Consider the following 12,109-nt stretch of genomic DNA (forward strand, 5'->3'; position numbering starts at 1 on the left):
TGAACTACTTAATCCACTTTTATTTGTTTAGTTAACTAATCAAATGAATTACAGAGATAATAAAATTGGCTTTAAAATTTTACATTAACAGATGCCCTGCACTCTTTCTTATAGGTCCACATGGCATCAAATACACCTACTGAATGGAAATATATTAAGTAGGCAACTTACCCTTTACAATCGGTGTTGTTTGACTGGTGAAAACAAAGATGGTGGCCTAGTAGTTCCCAGAGCCAGAGAGATTATGGAGGGGGAGACAATTCCAACTTTAAAGATGGTAATAAATATGGGACAAGCCTATATCTCAGCAAGTTATCCCACACACTGAATGGCCACCCCATTTAAGGTGCTGAAGATGGGGGCGAAGTTCTGTGGAGCGTGAGCTCTGGTGCTGCCTCACAAAAACAATCAAGGGATTGGAATGACACCTGTTGTAATTTGCTTTCTGATTAAACTGGGCTGCAGGAGAGATGGAGCCACTAAGGACACTGCGGCGTGGCAGCCCGCAGAACAATCTGGGGGTCACCACAGGTCAGAGGTCAGTATGTGCAGACAGTGAGTGTTGCTCTGAAAGCAAGTGAAGCAGTACCTGGATGTGGTGGGTTACAGCCCGTAGGAAATTTACCAGGCCTGTAAAGGAAGTAACATGGAAGAAGTCCACATAATAAAACTATAGGGTAACATCATCAGCATTTTGGAACCTCTCGTGATATTACCGATCCTGGTAAAATGATCACCTAAGACAATTAGGTGAGTGGTTGATAGGGAACACGAAAAACCACAATGCAACACCTTTCTGAGAATCTCTGGCTTGCCAGGAAGAAAACAACCAGTTTACCGTGAAACAACATTAGCCCAACGTTTAATGTACCCAACACCAAGGACCGATCAAGCAGAAAATGTTTCTGATGTGAGGCGGTGTGGTAGCCAACATTACGTAATATGCATACTCACCAGAAAAGTAGTTCTAACTTCTGGTTGGTAGAAACTACAGGGAATAGAGGAAGAAGCCAGAGGAAAAGAGAGTTGAGGGAAGGCTTACTGCAAAACTCCGGGCAGGATCGGGTGGTGCTGCCTCACCCAAGCTCTTGGTAAGCAGACCGGTGAGGTTTTGAAGAGATTGACATTACAGAACAATTAAGGTGAAGTAAAGAGTTTCTCCACAACCTACGTTAGCTCAACTCCCTCATTTTACAGCTAATGAGAGCTAAGTTCAAAGGCCACCTAAGATAGTAAGAACCAATCGGCGTTACCCTCCAGACCCTAAATCCAGAGCTTTGCGTGTTCCCCAGGGTTGCGGTGGGGCCTCCCTGTTCAGAGCATCCCCAACACAACAGATGTGCTGGAGAAGTCTGGGGGAAAATTTAAATGATGATACAGAGAAAATGAAATCTTGAACTTGAGCCTGGACTAGACGAACACCTTTGAGGTCTTCTCTGAGTAATCTGCAGCTCATCTAGCAGATTTTAGCTCAGTAATTCAGGAACCCCACCCCCATTTGTACTCCTGACGTTGTGTGTAGTCTTTGCAAATGGATTAATTTTAAGAAAAACCTGACCCCCATGGGCAATTTCATAAGATAGCGAACCTTTTGTAGCTTCCCAGGCATAGATACAGAAAGCATTATTGTGGTTTGTTTCTCATTACCTTCAGATAATATTCACACAGAGAAATTCACTTACATCCTGCAGTCAAGTTCAATTATGTGACCCCTTCATCCTCACTGCATTTATGAGAAAAAAGAAACATCATATTTAAAGTATTTGAAATTGATCGAGAACATAGCAGCTACGTATCCTGCTTACTGGAAAGATTTTTTTGTAAACTGTAAATTACACCACCAATATTCATAATTATTTCATCCACTTCTATAGTGACCTTCATAACTGTTTTATACTGAAGCATGCTGGGTAGCTCTAGCTTCCAAATGGAGTTAAAACAAAGAAAGTTCTGAAGTCAACACTTTTCTCATTGGGCTAATGACAATCAGCAGCAAAGATGGCCGTGTGTGAAGGTACGAAACTGGTTGTAACAGAGTAGGTCATGAGTTTCCTGGTGAGATCATTATTGCCATTGAAAGCACGCTGTTGTTGGACATGGCCCTTTAAACCCTGCTGGTAAATCAATAGCCTAACAATTTTATTCTCTGTCTTCTGTTCCAAGTGTATTGAAGATCTGTCCTCAAGAAAGGATTCAGAGAGGTGGTTCTTACATGCAGAGCAGAGGAGTGTGGTATTGATCTCTTCTTAAGGAAAAGAATAGGGCCTCAAAGCTTTGCATATGAGGCCTACTTTCCATTTTCTGCACCCAGCACACTGAAGGAAATAGGATTAAAAACCACAAACCACAACCACAAGGATAAACCCCTTATTTTCTACATTTACTCTCTATGTGTCCTTTTTTTGTTGTGACTGTAATTATAATGTAGTTCTGATAGGTGACATGCTAATAATAATTAAAACTCTTTTTTTTTTAAAGAAGGAAACCAGGGCAGGCAAAACAAAAAAGTGAAAAAAAAGAAAGAAAGAAAGAAAGGAAGAAACCCAAGAGCATGGATATTCTCTAGTCAGAGAAGAATATCTAGTCAGCTTTTCTACCTGACTTCCCTTTATAAACCTGACACTCCCGTTCCGCCCTCAGAACAAAGAACGGTATTGGGCTGTTAAATATTTGGAGTTGTAGGCCTTACGTTGCCATTTATTTAAAATAAAAACACCAACAACTTACTTTATTTTTATTTTTAAAGTGATCCTGATAAGAAATATAATTCCTATAATAACTACCCCTTAAGTGCCAAGAACATGTCGCTTTTACTCCATTTGGTCCTCACCACTGCTCCATGACATAGATGTCATTGTCCCCATTCCAGGTGAAGAAGCAGATTTTGCTCCCAAATTCACACAGCAAGAAAGTGGCAAATTGGGATTTGATTGACTCGAAGGCTATGTTCTTTTCTCTTTCTCTCTTCAGAGTCTTACTTCCTTAAGAATCTAGGTGAGATGCAATGAAAAATTGGGCTAGATTCTTATTCTACTTTAACTCTTACAAAAGTGACAATATTGTTTGCTTTGGGTTTTAAGTTCTTAGAGTTCTATAAAGGAATTCCTTAGACTATACCTGAAATACAACTAGGAAGCAGACTAAATATGTTAGGTGGAATTTTAAATAAACAAAAAAATCTCTTCCAAATCTTTGACAACCATTTATACTTTAAAAATATATTCCCATTATTGTCATGTTAGTTTAATATTATACTCTAAACTTTTAGAGATAAATCCCAACTCATGTGCAGAGAAAAGGTTTGCAAAATTTTGTTTAAATGGAAAACATCTGTAGTTTTTTAGTTTCCCACTCACATATACTACCTGAGAGGGCTGCCTCACTTCCAAGGTTGCGTGTAGTCAGCCTTCCAATGCGCCAGGAAGTTGGGGGTAGGCTGCAGAGTAGTTCGGAGCAAAGCAAGGTCTGGGCTCACTCTTGAGGGCAAATGTCGTATGTTCCTCTCACTGGCATAACAGTCTACTTCATACAATTGTTCTGAGGACTGAATGAGACAATCGCCATAAAGCACTGAGTAAATGATCTGTACTTGTTGACAACAAACAAATGTTCAGATTCCTTCAAAATTCCTACAAGTATCTCCTAATTTTTCTATCTCATAAATGTGGGTTTTCACAAATTTTATTTTCTTATGGGTGCAGCTAAACCATATTGTCATCATTCACTCTTTACATGGATGTAATTGCTCCCAGTGGCAGTGAGGCCACTGTCGTACAGAGGGCGCTGGTCACAGACTCAGAAGTCCTCGGCGTGAGACTGACGATGCACTGTGTTCTCTTTCTGACCTTATTTCCTCACCTTCCAGTGTTGTTCTGAAAAAACAAGGTAAAGTTAACAAAATGCCTCTCACTGAGTCAGCAGATACATAGTAGTTGATTCTCCCCATCTAAACTATATATTTCTGGAGTAGGAAGTACACTTTGGATTTCTTCTTATCCTTATGGAGCTCATTGATCTGCACACCCTTCGTGTCTACCAAACAATCAAATAGTCTCAGACTTCATGAATAGAATGTATTTCCAACTTAATTTGATTGTGTGACCAAAGAGCTGAGTATGTGAATTTATGTGATTGTTTTCTCATTGAAATGTCTGAAATGCTCTCCGGCACCGTATAACTTCGAGAAGAATGCTATTTTCTTTGTTAATGATGTCCAAACAAATACAATGTTAAAAATAAATGGCAGGGAAACACAGTGGGAAATGAAATTTACCAGGTGGAAGATCAAGAAGAATTAAGTGTCACAGCTCCCGCCTACTTGTCTGCAAAACTGATCTGACTGAACAAGTTTAATGCAAATGGAGTTGTATTGTTTGGGATGTGTGCGCACACCCACATCTTTAGCTGTGTGAGCACATCTTGCGGTTATCCATTTAGGATTCTCATGAATAAATAAATACAAATAGGTTGTTTTCACTTCAAAGATTAGCTTTTTATCTGACATTTAAAACCGACCATACACTAGCATATGAACAGACAGACTTTAAAAAACATGGTCAATTGGGACATGCCCGAAGACAGCTCAGGATTACCGTGTTATTCTTTGTAAAAGAAGTACTTAATCTCTGGTCTCTTCCTGATTAAACCTGTTTGTTTTTTACCCTTCCTGTAAATCATTCTGTTGCAACCACCACTAGACTTAAAGCATGAAGCTGCTAGTAATCACACCCATTTTTCACTCCGTAACTTTGTCAGGTGATTTGGTACAATGTTCCAATCTGTTCCCCTAGCTAACGCTGTGTATCGTTTCGGATTAACTGTGGCATCCTTCTGCGAGATTTCCTTTATCCCTTCTTTCTCTCCAGGACTGGCACACCAACTTCCTTCTGTATTCTTAAATCCCTCCGTGTAATATTAAAATTGTAGCTTCTTGTTTGTCTTATCCACTACATTGGGAAAACCTTGTTTACTCTTGAATCCAATCCCCTCCTACAGGGCGCAGTGCATAGGACATGCTCCGTAGACATGTGTGGAACTAAACTGAATCTGTTCTTGGACTTCTTTGTGTATCTAAATTTATTCCAAAGTGATCCCTAAGTTTCCACTAGCCTGGAAAGAATGTTTCTTCACACACACAACTTGCCTGAAGGAGGCATGGATAGGTACTATTATGAAGCAGATTCTGATTTGCATTGCAGTGGTGGGGTTCCGGCTGCTCACTCTGTTACCCGGGAGGGTGATACACTCACCTCGTGAGAGCTGTAGCCTGCAGTCTGCCATGGGGTGAGTTCAGAGAAGTGAGCCCTGTGTGCACGTGATAACTTCCGTTCTGTGTTTTTGGTTTTTCTGCTTTGCAAAATAAAAATAGTGATTACTTTTCCGTGTCTCACAGAAAGGACCTGGACACCTGCCCTGCCCAATCTGACAAATGAAAGATGATTTTTAAATTGATTACAGCTCTTCCTCTCTGAGAGGATTCTTTCATTTACCCGATGGCCCCAATTTTCAGTATGGCAAATCTACAAGGTAAAGGTAGAAATAACAGATGACTTGAAGAACTGTGATTTGGTAATGATGGATAGTGTGATTGAGAGAAAAGAGAAGAATGCCAGCAAATTTTAAATACAGCTCCTACTTCACAGGTGGCAAACACAAGACCCAAGGGCAAAATCCAGCCCTCCACTTTGTACCCAGTGGCAGCACCGACCTCTCGCTTAACTGTTAAGGAGTAGTTACAGTTATACAGCCCTAAAATTACATTTGGCCCTTTGAAGGCAACAATGAGGCTGACGTGGCCCCTGGTGAAAGTGAGTTTGACACCCCTGTCCTAGTTAATAGATGTACAGTATTCAATACAATTTTATTCATTTAGGATTGCAGATGTCTTAAGGACATTTCTAGTTATCTTGTAGAGCTAGAGTAAGAAGATACATTTTTATTCCTTATTAGGAAATTGAAAAATCAGAAAATAGTTTCACTCATCCAGTTGGTATAGATCTCATCTACCAAAGATGCCATGCAAACAAGAATTCATAATGCAACTAATAATATTTTATCTCAAGTCCAAGGGTGCCAGATCCTTCAAAACATTATATTCTTTCAAGAAAACAAATAATTTATGTGTGTTTTGGATAGGCAGTATTAGCTCCATTTAAAAGTGAACAAAACTAAGCAAAAGAACTATTACCTTTTCTGACATAAGAGTACCTAAAGCCAAAGGAGAATGAACTGGCATTACATTGTTACTACTAGTGTCTCTGGGATTCATTTCTCTAATACATTTATTCTGAAATTACACTCAGACCACAGAATAGTTAGAGCAAAATGGAATCCATTTTCAGTGGACCAATCTCTCTTTCAGATAAAACAGACCTGTATTGTTTGAGGCAGATGGCTGTCTATGGAAGACAAAAAAAGCAAGCAAACAAACTAACGAACTAATAAACAAAACCAAGAAAAACAAAAATGAGTAAAAATATTCTACAAACCTCACAGAGATTTTCTGTGCAATAAGCAGTACTCAACAGAAAACGGTGTGGCAGTGTTGAAAACAAGACAGCAGCCCCCAATGGAGTTACTTGTGTTAAACCCCACATCACCAGACCAAGACCTAACATAATTATGGTTTCAGCTCTCCTGGAAAAGGAATCTTAAACCAGTCAATCAGGAATCACCTGACCAGCACTAGTTAGGTCACCTGCCTGGTGGACCCCTGCCACCCAGCAGGGGTGTCCACCCCGGGGTCCATGAGCTGCATGCAGCCCAGGATGGCTATGCATGAGGCCCCGCACAAAATCGTAAATTTACTGAAAACCTTTTTTTGCTCATCAGTCTTTGTTAGTGTTTGTGTATTTAACGTGTGGCCCAAGACAACTCTTCTTCTTCCAGGGTGGCCCAGAGACACCCAAAGGTGGGACACCCCTGTGAGGACAGTGACTTTGCAATCATCAACCTGCTTTTCGTCTGGTATAACTTCCTTGTTCCCACTCCCTTCTGCTCCTTAGAGCTCCTTTCTACCTATCAGGTCAGATGTTGCCTGATTCAAGAATCATCGAATAAAGCCAATAAGATCTTCAAAATTTACTCAGATGAATTTTTTATTAACAGTTCCTTTATTTCCTTTTTTCCCACTAAAAAGGAAGTATATATTATTCCATACCTTAGCACTAACGGCCTTTTCTGACCAAAGGTCAATTCAACTCATTAAGCAGCTCTTGGACGCCTATAACTGACTAAAATTTGCATCCAAGTGCATGTTGAACCTTCTAGGTAGTTGAAATTGTATTGTGTGAGGAAGTAGTCTCTCTTTGCTCATCTCTCTGCCTCTGGATTTAATGAGAGTAGAATCACCACGGAAGAGTGGCAGGTGCGTGTCGGCTTCCTTGATGATTGACTCTATCTCCTTGAAATGTTTTTCTAGTGCAGCATCTGCAAGCAAAATCAATTGCACAGTTCAGGCAGACTGTTTTTTCTCCTCTCAAAAATTCACCATGCATTGTAATATTTGGGAAAAGCTTTTTTTTTTTTGATAGTATCTTATTGGTTTTGGGTCCCATGGTATCCACAGTCAGATAATGTGTTCACTTGCTTACGTTTGTCTAAGTGCTTTCCCCCGCCCTTGTCCAGAAAATTTTTAGTATTTGATCTAAGCTGATTTAAAGATTGAAAACCATTATATGTGCAACATCCATGAAATTTGAATTAATGTATACAGAAAAGCTTTTTTCCAATCCTCTCAGTTATAAATTTTGAATGCTCATATTCTTTAAATGGAGAAGAATCCATGCCAAAAGATAGTAGTATACAAAGGCAGAAAAAACAAATGTGTGTTTTTATCTTAAACACACAGTTTAAAAGTAATATCTACATTATCCCTCAGGTCTACAACAAAGTCATATGATACCCTTGCAATTTTCTTCCTCAAAAGGATACTCTAAGAACTATTAATTTCAAGAAATGCCTCAAAAATATAAAATTTCCTTATAGGACATACTCATACATCAAGAGTTTTTTAAATTATATTTAAACTATTAGTTTTCTCTCAAGTCTTTATAGATTACCTCTTTCTCCGGCCATTTTCTAAAGAAGTACACTTAGAAAAGATATTTACTAAAAATATTTTCTAAAGGAAGAAATAATTCAAATAAAATTCTTATACTCAATTTTCCTAGGTGTTCTGACAATGTTTATAAAGATGATATAGGTTGTGCTAGAAAATCATTAGTCAGTTAACTTAGTACAGTATACAGTTATAAGATAATTAAACCCCCCCGAGATTACTTATTAAGGGAGATCTTAGAAAATTTGTTTAGATTATCTCCTTTTCTTGTCACATCCTGAGCAAATTAGCAGGTGGACAAGGTGTAAAACCACCAGAGATGAAGATAGAGCATTTAAAAAGATCTGAGATACTTTTAAACTTACGAGAGTTGTAAAGATGGTACAGAGACTTCCTTTACCACTCTCCCTGGCTTCTCATAAGGTCACCGTCTTACACAACCTTCGGTATGATACCATTAACTAAACCGGAGACTTCATTCCGATTTCCCACCAACGCCCTTTTTCTATTCCAGGACCCAACCCAGAATCCCGCATTGCATTGGTTGTCACGTGTTGGTGGGTGACATCCCAGTGTAGGGATGCACCACGATTTCTTTATCCATTCAGTGGTTGAAGGGAATTTGAATTGTTTCCAGGTGTTGGCCATTATTAATACAGTCTCCATAACTTCTGTGTATAGGTTTCCCTATGAACATACCTTTTTCTTTCTCTTGGGTGAATACCTGAGAGTAAGGTGGCTGGCTTAGGCATTAAACAAACGTATGTTAACTTCCTAGGACACTGTCCGGCTGTTTTCCTAAGTGGCGGTGTCATTTTGCACTCCCACCGGCAGCAGCGTATGAGATTCTGCTTGTTTCCATACATTAGATAGCATCTAACTCCAAAAAATGCAACTTTACACGAAAGTAATTTCTATTAAAATCAGGCTGCCTTTATTATAACTTAACTCTTACCGTTAGAGCTCCAGAGGGCCTGGTCTCAGGTCTTTTCCTCATTGTCCTCACTCCCCAGAAGAAACAGATGTCTATTTGCCCCTGTCTTTTCCTTTGGGGAGTTCTCTTCCCCAGTGCCTTATAAGGTGGTCATTCTAAGAGCCCACTTTGCCTGCCATGGAGGCTTGGAGGGGCCCAAACTGGTCCCCAGCAAGAGCCCTTTTGGGGATTGATAGGATTGCTGGGAGAGAAAGGATCTCTATTTCCCCTTACAACTTTAGCCTGAAGGACTAGGTAAGCCTAGGAGAGAAACCGAAACCATCTTTTACGCACTTAAACGTCAGGCAGCGGATGTGCTAAAGCTCAACCCCTGCTCTTTTTCAGTTTACGAGTCAAGAAATCGCCTTTTTGTTTAAGCCAGTTGTTTTGTCATTTTCAGCCAACAAGTGCTACCTACTGTTCCTTATTTTTATTCATTTACACGTCCTGACAGCTTACACTACTCTATTCCCACCTCAGACTCTTCTCTGAACCCACATTCATCTCCATGATGAGAGCCAGATTTCTGCTTGGAACGGATGACTAGAACAGCTGAACCTCTCAGGTTCAAAGCCAAACAATTGGTTTCCCCTCAGACCTATCCCTGCCTCTTTCTCCTGCATCTCAGAATGTCACTGCCACTTGTCAGTCTCTCATGTCAAAAATGAAGCTCGCCTTAATTACTTGCTACCCTTCACTCCCCCTCACCGCCCACCCACCAGTAAGTCCTGTAGTTCTTATTCCCCGAACGTTACACAGAATCGCTCGACTTGCCTTTGCGGCAGCTACCGCCCCCTCTCACTGCCGACTGCCTCACAGCTTTCAGCTTTGATCCCCTGTGATCCAGCTTCCGCACAGCGACTGCAGTGACCCTTTAACAATATAAAGTAGGTCACATCAGTCCTCTGCTTGGAACCTTGTAATTGCTTCTAATTGCACATAGAACTTGAATTCCTTTGCCTGAACCAAAAGGCTTGTGCTAACTCTGATCTCATCTCTCCCCCAGCTTCACGCTCAGTGGCCCATGCACTGCCTGCACCCAAACACACAGTCCCTGCTGGTCCCCTCCCTTCCTTTGCTGGATGATTCTTTTTCCTTTACAGCTTAATCTAGATGACAATGACATCGGAGAGACCATCCCTGCCCACCCTTCTAAAGCAAGAACCCCGGACCTACACCATGACTCTCTGCCAAACTCCTAGATCATTCACTTCATACATGGTAATTAATAATTAGTCACTTCGCTATTTTTAAAAAATATCTGCCTCCACCACTAGACCGGGCAGTGAACTCCTTGAAGAACCAAGCCTCTGGTCTACGGCTAAACACCAAGTTTCTAACTGCCTGCCAGCTACGCAGACACTCAGTATCACCTATAGAATGAATCAGAGAAGAAAAACGGAATGTATGAATGAATTTTAAAGGATATAATCCACAAGAATTAGACTAGCAGAGGTTAATTCCATTTGGAGGGATATGGGAAGATTGCTTTGGAACAAGAAGCATGTGAGTTAAATTTTAAGAGAGTGGGGAGAGAGAGAGAGAGAGAGATGCACTGTGCATGCAGACTACGATCCTAGTGTGGATTCACATGGAGGATACAATTGCAGGAGGTGGAAAATGTGCCTTGTAGAGAAGGCAAGGCCAAATTGTGGATTTTATTGAATACCAATCTTCATTTAGTTTGGGTGGAATGATAGCTGTGGGGGTCATAAAGGATGCATATGAAAGAAATAGCCGCGGCAATGAAACAGGGGAAGGAATAGGTCTGAGGTAAAGTGGTAGATAATGAACAGAGCCGGTGACACATGAAATATTACACGTCAGCAGAGATGGAAGCGTTAAAGCTGAGCCAAGCTTGTAAACCTGTGTGACTAGGACATGGATTCCATTAACAGTGACAGACAACCTAGGAGGGCTGTGTGTGAACTGAGAGGAAGGCAATGAAAGTGTGAATAGCCTACAGCATAGACATTCAAAAATAGCCAGCAGCTACGGAAAGGCGGCACTGGAACCCAGCTAAAATATCAAAGATTAGTTCATCAGCAACAACTACCAAGAAGAAATTTGTGGAGTATATTAGCTGAGGGCATCACTCAGGGTTCAGGGCAAGAAAAGACTTCTCCAGTTATTTCTAGCAGTAAACAACTTAGTACGTGTAATGCGGAGGATTAGATATTTATACAGTCATTGTAAAGGCTGGAGAAACTTCACACCAAGAGAGGACTCTTCTCAGGTGTGTGGCTTCGAGCACCTCTGAACCAGTCGTTAAGACTACTATTGTCACCCACCGGTGCAGAAAATTCTGCTTCTGTGGCTTCCACTACTGCTGAAGTCAGCCACCCTCTAGGAAGCTGGGGAATGGGTATGGCTACGGGGCTCTAACTGCTGCTTATCCACCCCTACAGCATGCCTGTCTGCCCACACTGGTGCAGAAGGGGCGAACACCTCACGCTCTTTGCTGTCTACCTTCCAAATATGGCATAGGCGGGTCTCATATGGGTGGGACCTATATCTTGAACTCTCATAAGTGTGCCAAGGACATGTAATTTTTAGTCTTCAAGCCCTTAAGTTCCAAGTGATGGAGCTTCAAGGGACAGTGGGCGTGGATGCTGAGTGCTGAGTAAGCCCTACAACAGGGGCATTGGGCAAAGGGCTATGTGAAAAATTTCTCACTTATTTTTCAAGAATATATGTAGAGTCATTTGAGCACAGGTGATAACTTTTCTATATAGCTACTTAGATGTGATTACTTATAATTTATTATAACAGTTGACAGCAGAAAGCAATTCCCAAGGAATTTTAATTCTATCTTGTTGCAAAGAAATTAACCAAATGCAGCCCATGCTTGCATTTAAAGAAAGAATAAAAAGTTTTGCTATTTGGAGAATTTCAAGAACATCTCTGATCCTACATCAAGAAACATTCTCCTTCTGTATTATCACCTTAATATACGTTCATATTAAAGTGTCTTTCTACCTCTAAGCAAGAACAATGGAACAACTCCATTGGAAGAGCCTGGTACTCCCACTTCAAGAAAATTTGGTCCAGGGCTACACGTTGGTATCTCCAGAGAG

The 12,109-nt window shown here is 40.7% G+C and overlaps 1 long non-coding RNA gene across 1 annotated transcript; it reads right to left on the reverse strand.

The window, feature by feature from the left end:
• Nucleotides 1-3,354: 3,354 nt before the first annotated feature.
• LOC123480622 (uncharacterized) lies at nucleotides 3,355-9,249 on the reverse strand. The gene is made up of 3 exons (XR_006656707.3): nucleotides 9,015-9,249; nucleotides 5,250-5,346; nucleotides 3,355-3,872 (listed from the first exon to the last, which is right to left on the reverse strand). It is a non-coding gene; the product is annotated as an uncharacterized lncRNA (long non-coding RNA).
• Between the last annotated feature and the right edge of the window lie 2,860 nt (nucleotides 9,250-12,109).

The sequence above is a fragment of the Desmodus rotundus genome, chromosome 9 (genome assembly GCF_022682495.2).
Source record: "Desmodus rotundus isolate HL8 chromosome 9, HLdesRot8A.1, whole genome shotgun sequence".
Taxonomy (NCBI): Eukaryota; Metazoa; Chordata; class Mammalia; order Chiroptera; family Phyllostomidae; genus Desmodus; species Desmodus rotundus.